General features: G+C 48.5%; 1 protein-coding gene across 4 annotated transcripts in view; it reads right to left on the bottom strand.

Moving 5' to 3' along the window:
• Positions 1 to 21,346, bottom strand: part of LOC8043178 (dual 3',5'-cyclic-AMP and -GMP phosphodiesterase 11) — a 191,390-nt gene that overhangs the window by 48,244 nt on the left and 121,800 nt on the right. The gene's annotated exons all lie outside the window — the stretch shown is intronic.

Below are 21,346 nucleotides of genomic sequence, written 5' to 3'. Positions count from 1 at the left end.
TTCAGCACCACATTCTCTCTTTAACGCACTGTGTGTGTTCTATGGGTCGGTTTCTACGAGAAAATCGTCACCAACGAGCAGCTCCGGAACATGCGCAGGAGCCCGTCTTTCGAAGAGAACTGCGCACATGCCGTCTCACAGCCAGCGCCACCGCTGAGCAGGCAACGAAGAAAACCAAAAAAGCAACTTGACTTTTTTTTTCTTTTTTTCTTTTTTTTTAGTTTACGACTCGCCTGTTTTGCCCACCGAGGTTAGTGGCTATTGCCGGCAAAACTATACCGTTGTTTACCGCCAATATCGCCAGGCGCCATGTCGCCGCCGTTCACGGTGATCTCATCTGCGTATGGTACGTCGCGTCAACGCTGCTCGGTTTACTGTCACGAGCAATCTCATCTCAAAGAATGATCGCAAAAGGGTCGTGGTCGTCTGGTGCTCCCAAAAGAGCTGAAATCAGGGCCCCGGATTCGCCCTATGGGTTTACTCTGTAGTGATCGAAGCGGCATTTGACCTCTTGTAGCAGGCTAACTAACTATTGGCTTTTGGACCAGATGCCAACAACTGCTAGCACGTCACTTGAAAAGGAAAGTTTAATTGCGTCGCTAAATGAGTTCATATCTGATAATTGCGGAGGGTTCCTCTTTGATGCTGAGGCATATTACTGATTAACTTTTGGAGTAAGAATGGATAGGACGCAAAAGGAACACAGAGTTTTCTTGTAGAAATAAGGCTCAGCCCAGAGTAGGTTCCATTAAAAATTGGTGTTTTTCTTTTCTTCCTCCCCTTTTTACACTCGATAGTTAATTTAGCCTTTATATATAATTTCTCTAATATAAAAAGAAAATCAACGTATCCGTTGAAAAGTATATCAACAAAAATACGCCCCCCCCCCCCCCCCCCCCCCCAAAGTTTTATGAGCACCGAACTCAAGATTATAATATAAACCGTGAAAACAACCCAGCCACACATATTATGAGAACGAGAATCTACTGAAAGATCTGTGTTTTAAAAGTGACAGTGCGCTTTAGCGGCTTAAGCTGAGCTCGTTGGTCCATTGCTTACAATGACACAGCCTGAACGAAGATTACACCACCACACACAAAAAGGACACCATTAACACTGCTGCACTTGCAACTGTTTAATGCTCCTGTTTTTGTTTCTTCAAATAATTAATATTTTCTTTCCCTTTTTTTTATCGTGTAAATATGTTTTTAGCCGCGTTTTAATTTCTGCTTTTCGGGCAATGGCGTCCGAGCAAGGATAAAAGAAACAATAATAATGCGCAACCCCCTCATCCCGAAAAGCAGAAACTGAAAAGCGGCTAAAAAAGAAAAATAAATTATTTACGCTATAAAAAAGATAAAAAAGATTTTAATTACTTCAAAAGAAAAAAAAAGAGGAACATTAAACAGTTGCAAATCCAACAATGTAAATTTTTTTTTTTTTTTTTTTTTTTTAGTGTGTAATCTTTGTTTAGCTGGCCCATCGTAAGAGTTGAATCAAGGTCACTGCCCTTTCGATTTGCTGCTGCGTGGGAGCTACAATGACTATCGGATTTCTACAAATATAGCGGGTTTTTTTTCCTTTCTCGGCACCGCTTTTTTATTTTTTAATTAGAGGTTAGCCTATGGTTAGAACCAAATAAGGTTGACCTGTAATAATACTAAGCATAATTTCAAAGCCAATAGCGCTAACCCATGCGCTCCCCCGTGTCAGCCGCTGCTCCTAACACTCCGGTGCAAAGCGGTGAAGCTCGACGCACGCGCGCTGATGTGAGGCCGTAAACGTGGACGCGAGCGGCGCAAATGCCACGGTACACTGCAGCCACGGCACGCAGGCATGTGGTAAATATACTATCAGGAGTGAAAGACGCTATAGCTGCCATCCCGCTATTACGCAAACTTTAAAGCGATTGGTTTACGGGCGACACTTTGCAAACATTTTGAGTTCATAGGCTGTCGTCGCGCCACTTTTGAAAAACCCTGCTCTCCTCTCTTGGCCCGAGGCCAGGGAAGTCCAGTTTTTCGCCGGCCGCGCAGCTCGAAGAGAGAAGGGAGAGTCCTCCTGTCATCTGCTTGAAAGACTTGTTTTCAAACATTACTCGTAATATGCGAAATCTCTTTTTGGCAGTATCCAGTTGCTACGCGCAATGTTGGCTGGTTTAAGAAACATCCACCGCGGTCACCCACTTACTTCACCGATCACCGAGCAGTGGTGGCGGTCGTCAGCTATGAGAATTAACCACGTCGCACCTCCCTCCTCATGTAAGTGACGGCACCATTCCACCCGCACTGCGCGACCGTGCTACAACTATACTTCGTTTCAGCTTAAGTCCGAGCGCGGCCCGGCCGAGCTCGCAAGTCGTCTTGTTCGAGCTACGCAGTCTGCTTTTATATTTTCCTACCACGGGAGACGAAACATGCTTCAGCGGCTGTAGACGATGACACTGTGGTGGCTGTGTTTCTGATCGGCCACGCAGTGTAGCGCGCCGACGTACTTCGCCTGAGTAGACGACGACGAGGCGAAGGCTGCCCCGAAATGGTGGGGATAGTGCGTAGATGGCTGTAGCTGTCCATAGTTTTGTGTCACCATTTGTTTGCTGGCGGACACGATCCTGGGGAAACTAGCTCCTAACAGCTCCGCTCTAATAAGTGAACCGTTACAAAGCAAAAACGTACAGAACAAGAAGATAGTCACTCAACGGTATACTGCTGAGCAACAAGGACTCGGGTCTTTCACCCGCCTCATTTGGCCTGTCCGCCTTCCGACCGTAAACAGAAACTGCCGCTCGCGGGAAGGCGCCGGCGGGAGCCGCCTCGAGTCTGCCCCCCTCTCTCGTAGCCTTCGTGTCTGGTCCGACTCGGAATCCAATCAGCCAGGCAGCAGTGGCTCGGCTCACGGTTCGTTACCCACGGGCCCGCAAACATACGATGGAGCCGCGCGCGCCAGATAAGCATCGGTCGGCTGCGGAGGGCGACGCAAGCGGAACGGCGGAAGCAAGGGGGATCAGGCATCCCGGCCAACCGCACGGCTCGTTCATCATCGGGAGACAGGCAGGACGGCCGATCGAAGGCCAGCGGCAGCACACGCGAACGCTCGAAATTGCGCGCACGGCGTCCGGGAGCGACCGCCGACCAGCCTCGATGCCTGTCTGTGATGTAAGTAGAGAGAGCCTGCATTACAGAGTTTCCCTCCTTGCTCGGTCGGGCGAGAGGGACAACGCAGGAGGCAACGTTACTTGGCAGGAGGCGTCCGCCATTACATCGCATAGCAGACAACCGTCAATGCGGTTTTCTGGTTACCGCCGTCGCTCATAGATGGCGGTAGCTGTCCAGAGTTTCGTGTCATCATTTGTTTGCTGGCGGACCCGCTTTGCCTCCTTCCTCGTCACGAGACAGCGTCCGCCATTACATCGCAAATGCTCTCCGCGGTTTGGGTTGAACCCTCTCATCCATCTAGGCTCTCTCGATGTCGGGACTCGGAAGCCCCAATGCCGCCACGACGAGGCAGTTGCGTCATCCAAGGACCTCTCCTCCGGACGGAGACCCGAGTGGCCGGATGCCGGTCGGCAGTTTGCTGCGATGCGATCGCGTTTGTCGGTGAAACCTCCGCACTTTCGTACCCATCCTTCTGTTTGTAACTAAGGGAGCCGCCATTGGCTGCTGCGGCGAAACCGCTCGATTCGTAGTGATCCGCAGTGCCTCCACTCCGCGGGAGAGCCTCTCGATGTTGCAATAATGCCGCCGAGGCGCAACAGCAAAAGGAATGTGCCGAGAAAAAGAAAACGTGAGATGCGTTTGCGTCAAGCTCGATAGGCAAGAAGTAACGAGGCCGGTGAAACAGACCAGGAATGGCAACTTCGGCTCCAACGCCATCGAGACGCCAAGCAGGCGAAGACATTTCGCAAACAGAACGAATAACGTAACGTTCGAAGAACGTAAAGATTCTAATGTGATATCAGTTGGAACACTAGGATTACCGAGTGCTTCTAAGGTAACATCTGCCAAATCACTTCAAGATGTTTAGTGACCGCGAACGGATGTCAACAAAATTGATTCTCATCCACAACCAGACCAAAGTTAAATCCCGTGAAACAACTGAAGTCCCAGTCATGCCGATTTGATATCACTTGAACTATGACAAAATATTTAAGTTGTATCACTTCAGGTATCGAAAGTGATTCCAAAGGGTATGGAACTGGGGATATAATGTGTTTATAAAATTGACACGATCCATGTCACGTTGGAACTCCAGCTTTCACGCTCTGAGGTGATATGAATCATGTGAACTGGCTTCCGATGCAAGCGAAGTCTCCTTTTTCTTTTTTTCTCTTCAATTAAAGGTCTTTTTTTGAGGACAACGAACGTGTTAATCGCACTACTTCTGGCTAACATTAAGATGTATAATTTTTTTATTATTAAGATGTAAACTGATGTTCCTCTTCGTGCTAACAAATAACATTATCTTCCTCGGTATAATATAGGCAATTCAATTACTTTTATTTAAACATTTCCTTACTTAATTTTTAAAATTCCTTTACGTTCTTTATTCATTTTAAACAAATGACTGTCATTCCAGTTTTTAGTTTCGATAGCCCGCGGTGAGTCGATGAAATGGCTCTCGAATTGAAACCATCATTCGCTAAAAACGGTGTTCCCGATAATGTGGGCGCGTTGAGTCCGCTGCAGAATATTTTTCAACCAGGGTGAAAATCCTCCTCGCCACCCTTTCCCATTTCCTCCTCTCCCACTCTTAACAGTACGGAGGGGGGACTCCTTTAATTTGTTGCTGCATCTCGGAGCTGGATGAGCCGGGATAAGATGCAACGAAAGGAACCGCACAGAGGCAAGACGTGGCAGCGACCAACCTATTTATTGTACCTATACTTTTCCGGAATGCTCATTGATGCATCAATGAGTATTCCGGAAAAATAGGTACAATAAAAAGGTTGGTTTCGTGACCATAGGACTCTAGCCGTACCATGGTACGGCTAGAGTCCTACGGTCACGAAACTTTTTCGTAACTCTATGGCAGAGCTCTGTACGTTACCACGCGTGGCGGTAGCGTTGACAACGGGGCTAAGAGCCGCCAATCTAGCCGGCACTGCTGCGAGTCTGGCAACCAGAAAGTAAATGAGCCACCAATCATAGTTACTATAATGTACGCTAGAGGTTCAACTGGCGCTAGTGTGCGGTTTACAATTAAAGCAGACGTTAAACGGTCTGAAATTGACTTCCGGTAATGCATTTCTATGAAGAAAAGTGAGTGCATTTTCTACCTGCGCTTGATTATAAAAGCAAACATCAGGAATAATTCGTAAGTGCTAACATTTCACGCAGACGAAAATATTGGTCAGGTACGGTGTTTTGCTTTCGAATTCGTAACATTAAAAAGGGTGCTAAGATGGCTTACACGTGTATTTATGAACATTTGTACACTGTCACACCACTAGAGCGAACACGGTATCGGCGCTTTTCTGCAGGAGGGTTTACGTGTCAAGGGTTTACTTGGAAGGTTGCAAGCAACGTGAAAAACAATTATAATGCAATTAAATGCAACGGTGCAAGCGAGCTGCAGACATGAATGACGAAAATAATCTCCGGAGAAGGGGAACAAGAGGGACAAAGGACAAACACAAATCTCCAAACACAGCTAGGTGGCTGGTGAGCGACCGAAAAATATCTGCCCGGTCCGGGTTTGACGCAAAGAACATGATCATTTGCGGGGGAAAAAAAGAATTTTCTGTTTCTAACTCGTTTACCTGGGCTCCCGGTGAAGGGGCATCGGACACTATGCGGCGATGGTCATAGTCCACGAGACAATCCCGAGGCGGCGCCGCAGCAGACGCTGGTACACAGCACCAAAATAGCGTCGGCGAGACGCCTCAACTCGGCGAGGTCCGTTCAATAGAACTACGTGCCTTCTGGGAGCACAAATGCGACGGAGAACTTGCGATGTCTGTGCGTATGCAAAGAGAAGGAATCGAGTCTGATCTAAGCCACTTGATGGAAGCGTTGCGACTGCTTCGTCGTCTAAGGTCGTCAACTGCCGACCCTTTCTCGAACCGCAATCTCTTTCTTTGTATAGCGCCCGTGCACGGGAGAAGGGTGCGAAACAAGCAACTAAATGAACGGAAATGTTCCCGCGGTGCGGCCAAGCGTTCAATTCACCGTCAGCTCTTTTCGTTTTTTGCCGCGGTCAGCGAGACATTTATCTGGCGGGCATCCAACACCGATCATCCGCGGAAGCTGCGAAGGCGCAAAGGGAAAGCGGAAGGGAAAAGGGGAGGCAAGGCGGCGAGGGTCTTCTGGATCCCGCGGCATTTTACGAAAAGGACACTACGCGCAACGCACGAAACAGGAACAACGGACGGGCGAGCTGCGTCCTTCAGAGCAGTGAAAGCAGTCCTCGGTAAGTTACTCTTTAAAAGTAATTATTTATATAGTCAGTTACAGGTTAAGAAGGTAGCGGCAAATGCCCCTCAAAGGGAATCAGATATCCCTCCGCCACCTTTGCATCCAATAGCGTCCCACCGTTTCCGTGACGTCGCGGACAACGCGCGAGGAGGGTCTTGCCTTTCTGTACATATTTGCTTTATCTTTCGACTTTGACTTGGCATTGTGGAAGCCACGAGAGGGAGATTAGAGTTCTCCCCCACCGACGGAAACAAATACGACTTTCGGGGATTAGCTTCCCCCCCGATGGATACAAAGGCTGCTTTCAGGGGCTCGGTTCCCTCTCCGATGAATACAAAGGTCGCTGTGTTAAAAAGTGGGATCGGAGACAAGTGGGAATCCATTGAAGCGGAACGAGCGTTTCCAGTGAACTCTTCTTTCGACTGCGGAGAGATTTGAAACGGGCGCATCACACTTGTGGGAGGAGCTTCTCCTACCTTCTTCGTTTCCCAGCATTGTGCATTGTACATAAGCTACAATTAGAATATACTCTTTTTTTATTTATTTATTTAGCTATGTAGACATTAAAGCCATAAAACAAATTACACTTATTTGGGACTCTGAATTTACTGTTAAATGTGTACTTTACGGTGTCATGCTATTATTTAGTCCATGTTGTACCGAAGCAGCAATTATTTTCCAAGTTCTCGTCACTCAGCTTTCCCTTCTTCATGTTATACCCTAATCACACAGGCTGCCCAAAAATCCTGTAGCTTAGGTCCTTTAGCTAAAGGTACCTGTCTAGGTACCTTTAGCTAAGGGACCTAAGCTAAAAGTACATAGGTACCTTAAGACCCCCGGCTAAACGGAGGGGCGAAAGAGCAACATATAATTTTTGGGTCTAAACACGTTTGAGACACGTTCTTTACTTTATTAGACCTGGAATATGCCGTTTTAAAACGAATTATTAGTAGCTTTAGTGATTTTATTGCATGGCGCAAGTGGAACATTAGCTTTTCTTTACAATGTATCGCTGGTGTGGCCAAATTTCCCGCCGCACTATCTAATCCAAATCCAAAAGAGGTACGCTGTCGTCGAGGTACACAATAATAATAATAATAATAATAATTTATTTGCACATGAAACGAACTACCCTGGGTGACGTGCTAGGCTGAACAGATCTATGTGCGAAACGTGATCGACAACTCTCTGTGTTTCCCCAAGTTTGCTCTGCTACTTCTCTGCGTCGGCCTCCGGGTCGACCGGGGCGGATCGTTTCGTACACTCGGCGTTCCTCCTTCGTCGCCGGAGTTCGCCCCCCCCCCCCCCTCCCCCCCTCCCTCCCTCCCCTCTCCTCCCCTCCCCTCCCCCCTCCTCCTCCTCCCCCCCCCCCCCCCCCCTCGCCTCGGAACTCGAGGGCCTTTCTTACTGGTGCCTTTAGTGCCTTCACAGGTCCCCCAGGCGAAATCATGGCCACAAAAATGCTCTGGGAAGGCGAAGTGGGCGACTCGGTCGTCGTATAGTCAAAGTAGTGTACTCACTATACTCAAAGCACGTATACAGCCGCCATTGCGTTCGGGCCACCGGTCCTGCCCGCTGTCCCGAGTATAAATTTGTCGCTACCGTCTTCCATCAGGTTTGTGCTCAGGTTTACCGTCGTTAGCCTTCCAACAAAGTCGGAAAAAGAAATGAACAAAAACAGCACAAAGCCATCTCGAAATGTATTTCGATATTCCTTTTTATTTCATTCTATGTAATGCAGAAGAAAAAAAAAAAAAAAGTCGATTACAGGCCACGGGCGCAACGGCCCCTGGGAGAGGCCAATAGAAACGTCGTCTGTTGCTTACTTTCGCAAAGGAAGCGTCTGCTTTCAGGCTAGCCTCCAGAGTCCAGATAGTCTCAAAGCAAATTCGCAACTTCAAATGTAAGAAAAAAAAAAAAAAAGTTTTGTGTTTTTGCGAGACGCCGAACGGTTCCAAGGCTGGTTCACACACTTGTGTGAGTTTGACCGAGTGCGACTGCGACTGCTTGCGACGTTAATCCTTTTACGGGTTGCTATGGAAACAAGGTTTTAGGCCGCTTACGACCGCCATTTCCGCTGCGCGGCGACCGCCATTTCTGTTGCGCGGCTCGGTGGTAAGAGGCTTAAAACTCGGTTCTGTAGGACTCGGTCGTAGTTGACCGGTTTCTTGAGGCGCGTTCACACACTTGCAACCGAGTGGGGCAATACCGGCATTTAAGCCTCCTGCGGCGAAGGCTTAGGACCAGCTTCGCAGCATCGCATCCGGTCTTAAGACGTCGCGAGAGGCTTAAAAACCGGTGTCGTCTCTCTCGGTCGTACTCGGTTACAAGTGTGTGAACGAGTCTTTAGAAACCGGTCTTAAGCGCCGTTCACACATATGCAACCGAGTAAATGCTCGTTCACAAACTTGTAACCGAGAACGACCGAGAGAGACAACACCTGTTTTTATGCCTTTTGCGACGCTTAGGACCGGATCCGCTGCTGCGGAGCTGGTCCTAAGACGTCGTTAAAAGTATAAAAAACCCGTCTTCTCTCTCTCTGTCGTACTCGGTTGCACGTGTGTGAACGAGCCTTAAGGCCCGTTCACACTCTTGCGACCCCTTAAACCTAGGTTCCTTACAACTTCTTAAACCAGAAAACACACTGGCGCCATCTATTGGGAAGCAGTGTAAACTCGGCGGTCCGGCATATTTTTTTTTTTTTATTTCTCGCGCATTATCCTTTCTTTCTTGGCTCGAAAAACTTTTGTCAATGTTATAAACGAGCCTTTCTATGGGTATTACGCACATTTGACCTCGGAAATCCCGCAAAACCTTCGCTCTTGTGAAATGCAGTTCCAGGGTCACCGCATAGATGGCGCCACAATGCCAGTTTGTTCCCTCATTTTAAAAACATTTAACAAGTTTTAAGAGAACTCGTCTCTCTCAGTCGTACTCGGTCGCAAGAGTGTGAACGGGCCTTTAGGACCGAGAGAGACCAGACCGGTTTTTAAGCCTCCAGTGACGTCTTAGGACCGGATGCGCCGCAGCGCACCTGCTACTAAGACGTCGGAAGAGGCTTAAAAACCGGTCTGGTCTCATATGTGTGAACGGCGCTTTATCTGAGTTAACCGTAGTCAAAAAAGGGAGGGAGGGAGGGAGGGAGGGAGGGGGGGGGGGAGTGGGCAAGGTCGAAGTTCGCCCAGGGAGCTTGATGCATGGTGTAGGGTCGGCCCAGGTCGTAGTCAAACGCAAGCGCATGAGTCGGCCTCGTCGGTTTTCGGAGGAAGGGTTCTGCTCGAGGAGGTCGGAAAGGGTGAAGACGAAGTGAGATTCGCGAGCAAGTTTCAAACAAAACAAATATGCATACAAGCAAAATTAGAAGAAAAAAAACTTAGAAGTAGAAATGTTTCAGTTATCTGCGCTAATTCTTTACGGCGAAGGGCAATTCTTTACTTTTATTTTTTGTTTATCGCTTCTGCTGTCAAGCCCAGCCTCTTTACAGGCTGAAGCATATGGCGATCCTGGGCCTACTGTATAGTGTTAGCAAAATAGGATCCATTTTCCGACAAGTAACTGTATCTTTGAGGCTGCTTTTTAGTTACTTTTACAAAGAGTACTAAGTTATCGTTACAGTTCTTTTAAAATGTAACTTTTTTTTTTCAGCATTAGGACATCATTTAACCTGCATTATCTAGCCATCCTATGCACTTTTTCAAATGATGTCTTCCGATACTCTCAGTGTCATGTTCGCCTTGTGCTAACTTCCGGAAACTTCACTTGCACTTTCCGATCTTTTTTTTTTCTTTTTTTTTTTTTTCTTGTAGTCTTATGAAAAAGTAATTGGAAAGTAACAGTTACTTTTGCAAAGTAGCGGCTTCACTAATTATTTCTTTTCTTGAAAATAGTTTTAAGACAGCAAGAAAAGTAACGAAGTTAGAGTAACGCGCAACTGCCGAAGACTGGTGGTGTTCCCCAGCGTCGTGCTGCTTCGAGACTGCGTCGGTGGCACAGAGAGCGACGGAACAGAGCGTGCAAGGGGCGCCCTCGTGTCGTGTTTTCCTTAACTTTTATTCGTCGTTGTTTTTAGGCGCTTATTTGGAGATCTGCCCTCTCCCCTCGTGCTACCTTCGACAACCCTTTCCCCTCCATTTGTGCCGCTTTGCCCCGCCGATGCCAGGCCAGGAACGCGCGCGAACTCCCTCCCGTCAGAACGCAACTGTGCATTAACGATTCCCGTTCGAATCTCGGACGGACGCAAGTGCGCTTCGTGTTCGCCGATCGCCGCCCGCCAGGCGCCGTCGTCCCGACTCCAGCCAGAGATCAGCTGCCCCGCAGCAGGGGAGGTACGACGCGGCCTTCCTGCTCCCGGACGCTCTTTCCGAAAATAAGTTCGACAAGTCAGCTGCCCAGATATTCCAACCTCTCGGCCTTGTCGGCTCGAGCAACCGCGGATGACAGACAGCGTGATGGACGCGTCTGCGCGTGCGCGCTCACGTCATCCTGACGTCACGGGCTCGCTTGGGACACAGGTGCAAGCGCAGCTGTCTGTTCGTCAGAACACCGCGCCGGCACTGGCGCCAGCTTTCTCTGTTCCCTCGGTTTGCTTTTTATTCGTGTAGTTCCGCGCCGAGCGGGAATATATGTGACCGCGCAACAACAGTAATGAAATTAAGAACAGACGCAATTATGCACGTTTGTTGTTCTCATTATTGTTAGTTTTATAGGTCGGTCGTGGCTGAGGTGAAAATGCGTCCGAGGGTTTTCAGGTGTGAATTTCAAGGATGCAGGTTACGCCAGCACGCAACGCCGGAATGTTTCGGCCTGGTTGTGTTTGCATTGTCTGGTTCCTCTTTCTATCAGACCGTCCGTTCCGATAATGATACGATGCACGCGCAAAGGCGGAGTATATCGTTACCGAAACGAAGTCCGGCTTCAGGGAGCTGCCATCTTGCTCGATGGTGCGCGCTTGGTCGCGTCCCATAACGAAGGCTTGCTAAGGCGTCATAATCGGATTATGGCCGCGCCCAAGCGCACCCCACTCGGCAAACGTGTGTATGGCGTTGAACAGATTGCAGCAGTACTATGTTCTTAGTCATGCAATAATAAAAAAAAAAATAAAAAAAAAATCAAGTACCTTTTTTTTTCTTTTTGTGATGTGATTTTTAGGTGGTGAATTTCTGAGTTAGGACAAGCCTAAAATCGATTTGAAAACTGCAAATTCCTGTGTCTCTGAATAGGACGTAAATCCAGCGCGGAGCGTTGAAGGTGATGCTATGTTGAAGTGATGAACAAATTGTTTTTCTTTGACGGGGACCGTTGAGCTGAATCATGTAGTTCAAGGGGCGGTGCAACAATTTTCGGACTTTGGCCAATTAACCGAGGAAATTAATCTGCGTCACCTATGGAACGAAAAGCAGAAAACCGAATTTTCTTGCGAGCGCTAGTTCTTAATTTTTTTTTAAAAAAGATGAAACAAATCGAAGGCCAAAGTGCCTCTCAACTCTCCCCGTCGACTTCTGAGTGACGTACTCTGGGGTGTTCACGTGGCTCCTCCTTGGATCCTCTCTTCAGGGACCCCAGCCGCTTCCTCCGCGATTGTCGACTTTCAAAAGGATTAGCGTCGTCGAAGGTCGCGGTGACCGATCGAAACAAAGGACGGTGCGCCACGGGGCTGACGGCGGGTGTAGCAGCGGAGGGGGGACAGGGTTTGTTGACTTCCGCGTATCCCCCCAGACAGGGATGGGCAAAATACATGCGAATATGTATCAAAATACAAATACTTCGTCAAAAATGTATTTAATTACAAATCTAATTACATTTCCAAAAAAAGCATTTAAGCACCAGATACAAATACAACCAAATGTATTTGGTCTCCTACAAATACTTTTCCAAATACATTCCTCAAAATTTGCGTCAGAGACAGGGCACCTGCAACGGGTTTCTGGGTATCTCATTTTAATTTTGCATCGCACACTCGGGAGTTAGTGTGCGAGGCTCTAGTAACGTGATAGAAATATAATCACAAGAAAATGTATTCCGCTGGGACGTAATAGGTGAAAAAAGTACAGCTTCACGCAGCTTTTTTTGTCGATTACATCTTGGTATAGACCAGCAAAGAACCGAGACGACCAAGACGCGCAGCACTAGCTAGAGAATTCTTTATTGTTGCAACTCGCACCAGTTACGAAAATCTGGACGACCCGCGCATTTAGAATGTTCCAGGCAAAAATATGGATGGAAATCAGGCTGGAAAGCATCACAAGTTGTCATAGGCACTTATTTAGCCAGTCTGCCTGTGAACGTCGATTTCGTCACTATTCTTGCCCTGGACTAGTACCGTAATTACAAAGTCACTAAACGGTCGTGCTTGATTAAGAGACACTGCATTCGGTGCAGATCGTAGTTTTCTGCCTGCTCTGGACGGTGACAATAAATTTGAGGGATGTATTTTCGCCCACAAAATTGTATTTAATTACAATTGCATTTGAAATACCCACGTTTTAGTATACTATAAATACACACGTCAAATACATTACCCAAGTTGTAATTAAATACAAATGCAAAATACACAAAGTATTTGAAATACGTATTTCAAATACTTGTAATTGAAATACAGCCCATCCCTGCCCCCAGAGACGCCGTCCCGTAACCCCGACAGGCGGCTACAGATCGGCAAATGATTCGTTTTTGCTTTGCGATTAGGCAGCAGAATAACAGTTTTTCGGGGTTAAGGTGACGCGTTTTTGGTCACTTGAGCTTGCATAAACAATATAAAAAATGCAAACAGGCAGTTCTTCCAACATTAAAATCGTTACACTGCCCGTTTCAGTGGTTCGCAGAGAGGGAGGGAGGGAGGGAGGGAGGTCCGCGAAGCCCCGTCTCATTAGCCAAGCCAAGCAATAAAAATGTCCGTTTTTGTATTTTTTAGTTTTTTTATTGAGAAGAAACGTTTAAATTTTCGGGTGAGTTTTCTCGTGCGTATGTCAATGAGAGAAGCCTACTTCACACTCTCCCTTAGCTACGTCCATTTATTAAATCATTATCACAATTAACCAACATATTTCCCTTCCCCTCGCCACGAAAGGGGTCCTCCATGATCTCCGCCGATCCACAATGGGTCCGCGATCTATCAAGTTAGCGCCGAAAAAAAAAAAAAAAAAAAAAAAAAAAAAAAAAAAAAAAAAGAAAAGTAAAGAGGCAGTTACAAAATTGCTTTCAACAACAATAAGGGATTACTTCCCAAGTCGGCTCCTCACAAAGGCTTGCCACCGAGTCCGCCACGTCGGCCCGCGCGTCAAGGTGCCAATGGCTACGTCGATGCGCGATGCAGAGAGCGCGGCGAGTGAGCTCGGACGGAGTCCACGCGCGGCCCGGGCCTTTGATGTGGTGTGCACGTGACGGCGCGCGGGCTTGGATCTCCGCGGGCAGCTGCGGGGACCCAACAAGTCTGCCAAGCTCGACCTCTGGAGCGCGCGAATAACAACGCTGGCGGCGCTGCTTTTGGACGCTCTTCTCGCTCCTCACCGGCGCCTTTCTGTCGGTTTCGAGCGCCGATCGGCACCGGCATATCAAAGGAAGGCTCTGTGTCTCGTCAATCGCCGACCACTCCGGTCGGATTCAAACAGCAGTCGTTCACATGCGGCAACTATACTCGTTTTGACCTCAAGAAAAAAAAAAAAGTTTTGCGCGTTGTTAATTTTCTGTGCGAGGCAGTTCTTGCAAGATTTTGCTGTCGGAGTAAGAAGGCATGCTTTTGGCTTTTAAAACGTTTACGCGTCTTGATAAGATGACATATGTCTAATCTAAACTGCACCTACATAGATCTTAATTCTCCACATAAAGGAGGAAATCAGTAACGTTCCGCGAGGGGCCGGGCTTTCCTCTACTGCGGTTCGTGAGGTGAAAACGAGTGTAGCTTGGAAGAACCGTTTCACCACCGACGCTCTCGACATGAACCCCGAGCAACGACAACTTCTGCGGTCGCTCGCGAATAGGCGGCAGCACCGACTGGGGAACTCCGCGTCGGTTTGTCCGCACGAGCTGGCTAATAGCCGATTCACACGACGGACTGATCCGCGGAAGGATTGATCACGTGACGATATATCCGCGGTTCGTCCGTCTCCGAAGCGCATCCACACGAGGGAGACGACGAGCAGACGCCAGCGAGGAAGGACCGAATCTCTTCGCCACCCCCGCAGTCCCGCGAAGCTCCATCATCGCACGGTGGCACCGTTGTCCGAGAGAGAAATCGACGTTTGCCACCGCGATAAAGAATCGTACGTTGCTGTTATGTACAGAGCGAGACAGAACACCATGATTGGCTTCGCGCGAAGCGCCACGCTTTACTAACCCAAGGCATGACAGTAACACAGGCATGCATCCTGCTCGAGAAGGCTTCGGCGTAGAAGCGACCGAGTTCTGGGCTGGCGGAGGGGCGTTTGGATGCCTACACGCACTCCGCGCTCGTGCACAACACGTATACGTACACCACAGCCACAAGAGAGGTCTTGCACGGTGAAAGGCTGATTGGACGTGCAGGAATTATCGCGGCGTGCTAGACGAGTTTCCAGTCGACAGAAGCTTCCTGACACGGACACGGAGGAGTACCGGAACCTGCGTCACGTCAGCCGAACAAAGTTGCAGCATTTTCTTTCGTGCGTGGAACCAAGAATCGCGCGACGAAATAAGCCAGCAAACGCACAAAACACAATGATGTGCTATTTTTGTTCTATTCGTCCGAGCAAAAAGAACAATAAAGAAAACATTGTATTCTTTGCCAGACGAAACGGTCTTCAAGTCAATCTCCCGCCAAAAATCCGCGAGTGAAAAGGCTTTGGCGTAGAAGCGACGAAGCGTCCGCGGACGAGGCGCAGATCGCAGGAATCGGTGACGTGACAGTCACGCGGTACACGGTCCGCGGAAGAAAATCGCTATTCGGTCCGTCGTGTGAATCGGCTTTGCGCAGACAGCGCTACCGCCATCAGGACATGCGCGGTCGGTGGAGCCCCCCGACGAGCATCGCTGGCGTCCTTGCACATCCGCCAAGGACCGACGAAAGCACAGATGAAAGCCAGTCTTGCAGGCGTTACCGAAAGAAAAGTAACCAACTAGTAAACACGGTGAAAAAAGAAAAATCAAGAAGATTTAAACCGTGATTGAAATCAGACCGAAACCGTGATTGAAATAAGACCAGTTCTACTCTGATAGTTTAAATCAAACTTTTCTGCATAAATAATTCTGAAAAAGAAAAAAAGGAAAAATATACATACTATATAAAAATATTTAAAAAAAATATCGAGCAAGAAAGATTTCTACTAGGCTGAACAAGAACAGACAGTATTGCTCTTTTGAGCCGAGCCCTCCGCCCTCCCCCCTCCGCCCTCCGCCCTCCCCCCTCCCCCTCCCCCCCTCCCCGTCCCCCTTCCCCCCCCCCCCCCCCCCCCCCAAATCGGATCACCGAGCTTTCTTTTTACCTTCCAGTTCGTATTGCAAGCAAATTAGGACGTGAAAGAAAAAAACAAAAATTACCAATGCCTTATGGCGAGCGATTCCCAACGAAAAAGAAGTAACCCATAAAAATCAAGCCTTTTTTTTTTTTGTGTGTGTGTGTGTGTGGCTAGGGTTACACGATAAAAAGTAGTTACTTAAGCTGTACTCTAAATTTACAATAATCATTTCTTCCGCAGTATGAGTGATCGGAGGACTGATCAATCAATGTGCCTCGTTTAAAAAAATACCTAGTAACGAAGAGTCACTATTTTCTATCTACAGTTACTTAAATCATATTAATATGACGGATATAGAAAAAAGCAACAATCATATTTCAATCAAATAAATCTGATTTATCTAAATATTAAAACAAAAACGATTTTTTTTTTTCACCTTGTTCGCAAATAAAAGGAACGCGTTACCGACGTAAGTTACACTAAAACAAAAAGTACGCGTTAAGCGAGTAACGCACCTTATTTTTGCGTTATTTTATTAATAATTAAAACGTTTTTTTTCCCCTTAATTTACAGGTTTGTGTAAGCGCCGTATTTCAAGAACCATATTTGGGTTCACTGGATTTACCCGGCCCATGCTCCACTCGGTGCACACCGCAGTTCCACTGACGAGCGGAGCCTACGTGAAAACACAACCGTTATTGCCCTGCAATTTTCTACATGGGTGCTGGCTGATGCAAGTGAATCGAATGAGCCCATTATATCCGTGCCGAAACTAAGCATAGATCTGTTAATGGTTCCATCAGGGCAAATACAGGCAAAAGATGGAAGGTGTGTTTGATGAGTGTCATGTTTCGTATAATTTGGCGCCTAGAAACACGAACAAAAGAATATTCAAGTGTAATTTTATTTAAGCCTCGGGAAGATTATGAAACGAGTAAAATAACTACCGTTACTCGATATAAATTACGTAAGTGCGTTATACGTCACTGTTTTGGAAAAGGTAACAACAACGTCACTTCGTTTAAAAAAAAATATATATATATTTAGCTTTTTTACTCTGCTGACCTGCGGCAACCAGACAACCCGCAAGGCGGTTGACTGGTTACCGCCGTCGTTCATAGATGGCGGTAGCTGTCCAGAGGGTTGTGTCGAGGTTCATTTGTCCACGGACACGAAACTGGGGAAATTAGCCCTTAACAGCTCCGCTCTAATAACATGTTATCGGTAAGACCGTTACTCGAAACGCGTTAACGCCAACACTGAGCGGGAGACTCGAAACTCGCATGCACGGAGAAAAAAAAAAAAAAGAGGGCGGTCGTGGTGGTGCTTCCCGAGCGCGCTCCGCCGCGACTCGGTGACGCGTCTATTCTGAAACTGGGTTTGGACAAACTCTGAATGGGCCAGGCAAAAAGGCAGCCGCCAAGCGCCCAACGACGTATCTTTGCTTTGGCGACCGCACGCTGCTATTAATAATGTCGCGTTTCAGGGGCGGGCTACGTTCCTTACGCGCCGTACCCCCCCGAGAGTCAACGAGCTCGTGACAGGAGCGAGGAACGTTCTAGAAAGCGCCAGAAGGGAGGGTTGTTCGCAGCCCGCGAAAGCAGGAAAAAAAGAACATAAAACGGGTTATTAGTGGCGACCTGCGTGACCAAACGCGTGGTCGGCCTTCGGCGATAGGTCAAACGCACGACGTCGTTCTGTTGCTGCCAATCACTCGTGCGCGAGCACCAGGACTGGAAGACTCCCAAAGGAATACCATCGCTTGCGTAATGGACGCATTAGAGGACTGTCGGCTGTTTCTGTCGCTCTGGTGGGACTCGGGCATTGCCATCCCCACGCCATCATTCGTCGCCGGATCTAATGGCCAATTCCACTATAGTCGTTTTGAAGCGCGCCGGGATCAACTTTTCTGGAGCGCGCCCATTTAACTGATCGGGATCGAGACGGGCGTGTTCCACCCGTCGTTTTGGATCAGCTCCCACCGCAGATCTCGATCCAAATCCGAGAAAAGTCGCTCAGCGGCTCTGTCAATGTCGGCGGGTTCGACCGGAAGCCAGCCTGGCCAGTCGTCGGCGCGCACAAGTGACTTCCTCTCTTGGCGGGCATCTCGCCTCCCGCTTTACTGCTGCCGCTGCTTGAGGAGAGTTCGTCAAGTTGCTCGAGCAGCTCCTCGAGCAGCATCTGCTCGAGTAGCAGCGATGGTGAGGATTGCTTGTACGTCCCGTATGAATTCGACTGCCTTTTTGGACCTCCGCAGAAGAGGCCGAAAATTAAAGACGTACTTGGACACTGTTCACGAGTATTCCAATGTAGACGCAAGTGGGCTACGCTGATGCTCATCGCTTTTCGACACGCATCTTTGACATCATGATCAACTTCGCTCGTGCGTTGAACACGTGCTGTTAGCGCCGCGATTGCGAAAACATGTGCTTTGGCATCGGGGACCGCGAAAAAGGGATTCCCGGGACGGTGAATGCACCCGCCGACCCCGGAGGGGTGGTCATGTTCCACCGGGAATCCGGAGGCGGAGCGACTAGTTCCGTGCGGATCGTGTGCTCTACCCGGATCTGACCTATACCGAACCCGGCGCGCTCCAAAATGACCTGTGGAATTCACCATGAGCAGGCGGTTAACATTGACTTATACCAAGGTGTTCGAATAGTGCAATTTCAAAGCAAATCGAGTTCGAATCAAATAGTGGCCAAAAAGTAGAACGTCGAATAGGATTTTAAAATTTATTCGCAATGTTCACAATCGTGTAGTACAGCCGGAGCTACAGGGGAGAGAGTGTATCCCGACCTGTTCAAGAGGAGGCAAAGTAGGAACGGGGGAATCCTAGCCCTTCTCTCTCGTTCCTCCTTTCCCTCCTCTTGGACAGGTTGGCATACACTCTCTCCTCTGTAGCTTTGGCTGTACTGCACGGTTTTAGTGAAAGGGAGTATAGAAACGGGCTCTTGTTTATGCGGTACTTCGGTGACGACTAAGTATTCGAAATGCGTGTTTGTCTTCTATCCAGGCTGTATTCCGCATTTTCATCGAATAAAGGTGGTCATACTTCAGTTTGCTCCAGCCTATTGCAAAGCATTGTCAAGACTGCAGCCCATTCAGTGAGCGCCTCGCCTTCGGACCCGCGCATGCCCGCAAGAAGGAGCAGAGAATGCAGATAATAACTGTCGTTTCACGAGTGTCCCCCCGTGGCACACACCATGGCTCAGAGTCTTACTCAAAATCTTGGCTCAATCCTCCTTGAGGAACGCTCGGAATCTTGCTCTTTCTCCTCAATGTATCCACTTACAGCTCTCCCGCACATCCAAATACCGTTCGCACTTAAAAAAAAAAAAAAAAAAAATCGCACAGGGAAAAGCCTTACCTGTTTATTATTTTACATTGAACGACGACAGGCCAGCACGAATGAAAACGGTGTTAATGACTGCACCACAAGGTGGCTGCACCACAAGGTGGGACTTTGTCTGCGATCTCGCAGCAGCAACGTTAACGCAACAGGAACCACGTTTTTTTTTGTGTGTGTTTTTTTTAGGCGATAGCTTTACGGGCGACAGTTTGCGGAGATTTCGACCTCGTCTCCTGTCGTCGCCGCTACGAAAAACTCTTCTCTCCGCTCTTCGCGCGAGGCCAGGGAAGTCGGGTTTTCCCGTCGGCCGCCCGACCTCCCGCCAGTAACGACGCGATGAAAGAAGAGTCTTCCGTGTCGTCTGCTTGAAAGACTTGTTTTCAAACATTACTCGCGTTATGCGAAATCCCACTTTGGCAGCATCCAGCTGCTATGCGCAATGTTGGATGGTTTTAGAACTTCCACCATGCTTATCCACTTACCACACGGATCACCGAGCACTGGTGGCAGCCACCAGTGGTATCCACGACGGCTATGAGAATTACGTCGCACCTGCGTGCTCAGGAACGTGACGGCAAGATTCTACCCGCATTGTGGGACCGTGCGACAGCTATCGTTTTCATTTCCTCGCACATTGTTGTTATACACGAGCGACGTTGCAATTGCGCACTTGCGAGTAAAATCGCACCATAGCGAACGTGCCGGAGGGGTGGACGGATATGGCTGAACCGTTTGAATCGTACGACGTCCTGCACCACCAAGCGTTTCACCTGGCCGCAGCGGAGAAGCCATCCCAGGTCTGAACGTAGCACGTGATTACGCTTTCTCTCAACTCACACAGCCTCCGAATGGACTATAAAGTGGCGAAGCGGCCGAGTTGGTTCATGACTTATACAATTAAAAGAGCTAACAGCAAAAAAGGCAGGCGAACGGGACGAGCGCTCGTTTTATTCGCCTTCCTTTTTTATGCTTCTCTATCTTTTAGCGCTTTTAATTTTATAACTCCGATTGCATCCGATGAAGCCTCCGTTGCGGCCAGACATAAGGTGAAACTGGGTTAGCACCTCGCTCGACGCCGCGGGAAGCTACAAGATTAGCGGAACGGGCCGGTTCAATTATCGCTGCTCTTTGTATTCTGACAATATTTTTGTCATATTATGGGCCTAACAACCGAGGTTTAGGGTGCACAAAGCTGGCTGCAGCTGACGCCAGATTAATTAAAAATGGTGACGTCTGTGGTTACGGGCTTTTGTCGAGTGCACCTAAGAAGCTGGATAGGAACTACATTCTGCAGAAAAGGCTCGTTGGTCGAGGCTTGTGCGTGCAGGCTTGATTTAGATCCCACACAGGCCTTTGAGGACTATTTCATCGTATGAACAGCGTGAATGAACCAATAACCTTTGCTAACAGCGATCCTGGTCGCGACGTCAAGGGGAGGAGCCCGAAGAGGTCGCCACCGAATTACAACTCGACTTCAAATGAACAAGCGAGACGGCGAATCGTTTTTTTTTTTTTTTTTTATCAATAAAACGTTTCAAGAACAACAGTGGTATATCCTGTGGTGGTAACCGACTATTTTCCCTAATGTCTAGCAGGTGTTCGAAGATCCATTCAGGCAGCAGCGTTCGATCGAGTCCGAACACGACGAGAGAGCCACCGCCGAGATACGACGGCGGGTGCTTCGTCCCCGGTTGCCGCTGCTGCTGGCAGTCCTGCCTCGACCGATACCACCTACAAGGCCTTCCTCTCCAAACGTCAACACTATCCACGCAGCGCCACATATAGACCTTTGCAAAATGAACAATCTAGCCGCCGCCATTTTGCGAATCGAGTGACCCCTATCGGTCAAAAATATCTGCTACCCGCCTGAGCTGTGGAAACCCGGTCAGCGCGACACTCGACCTGATTGTGCATTCGGAATTCGCCGGCTTTCCTTGAAGATTTTACTTTATTTGCCTGTTCAGGATCCTTTCTGTGTTATCTTTCACCGCGAGAACCAAGGAATACCAGGGCTCGTAGCCTGATCGGCCTTCGGGGGAAACGAACGAAGACAGCGAACGTCAAGCAGCCTGCGACGCGGGCCGTTCGATGTTCTTCGAAGATTATTTCCGTTGAGATAATCTCAGAAAACCCACCCCGCCTATGTTCCCGGT

Source organism: Ixodes scapularis, unplaced genomic scaffold, assembly GCF_016920785.2.
Source record: "Ixodes scapularis isolate PalLabHiFi unplaced genomic scaffold, ASM1692078v2 PGA_scaffold3__209_contigs__length_174095766, whole genome shotgun sequence".
Taxonomy (NCBI): Eukaryota; Metazoa; Arthropoda; class Arachnida; order Ixodida; family Ixodidae; genus Ixodes; species Ixodes scapularis.
This window is presented reverse-complemented; position numbering and strand designations above follow the sequence as displayed.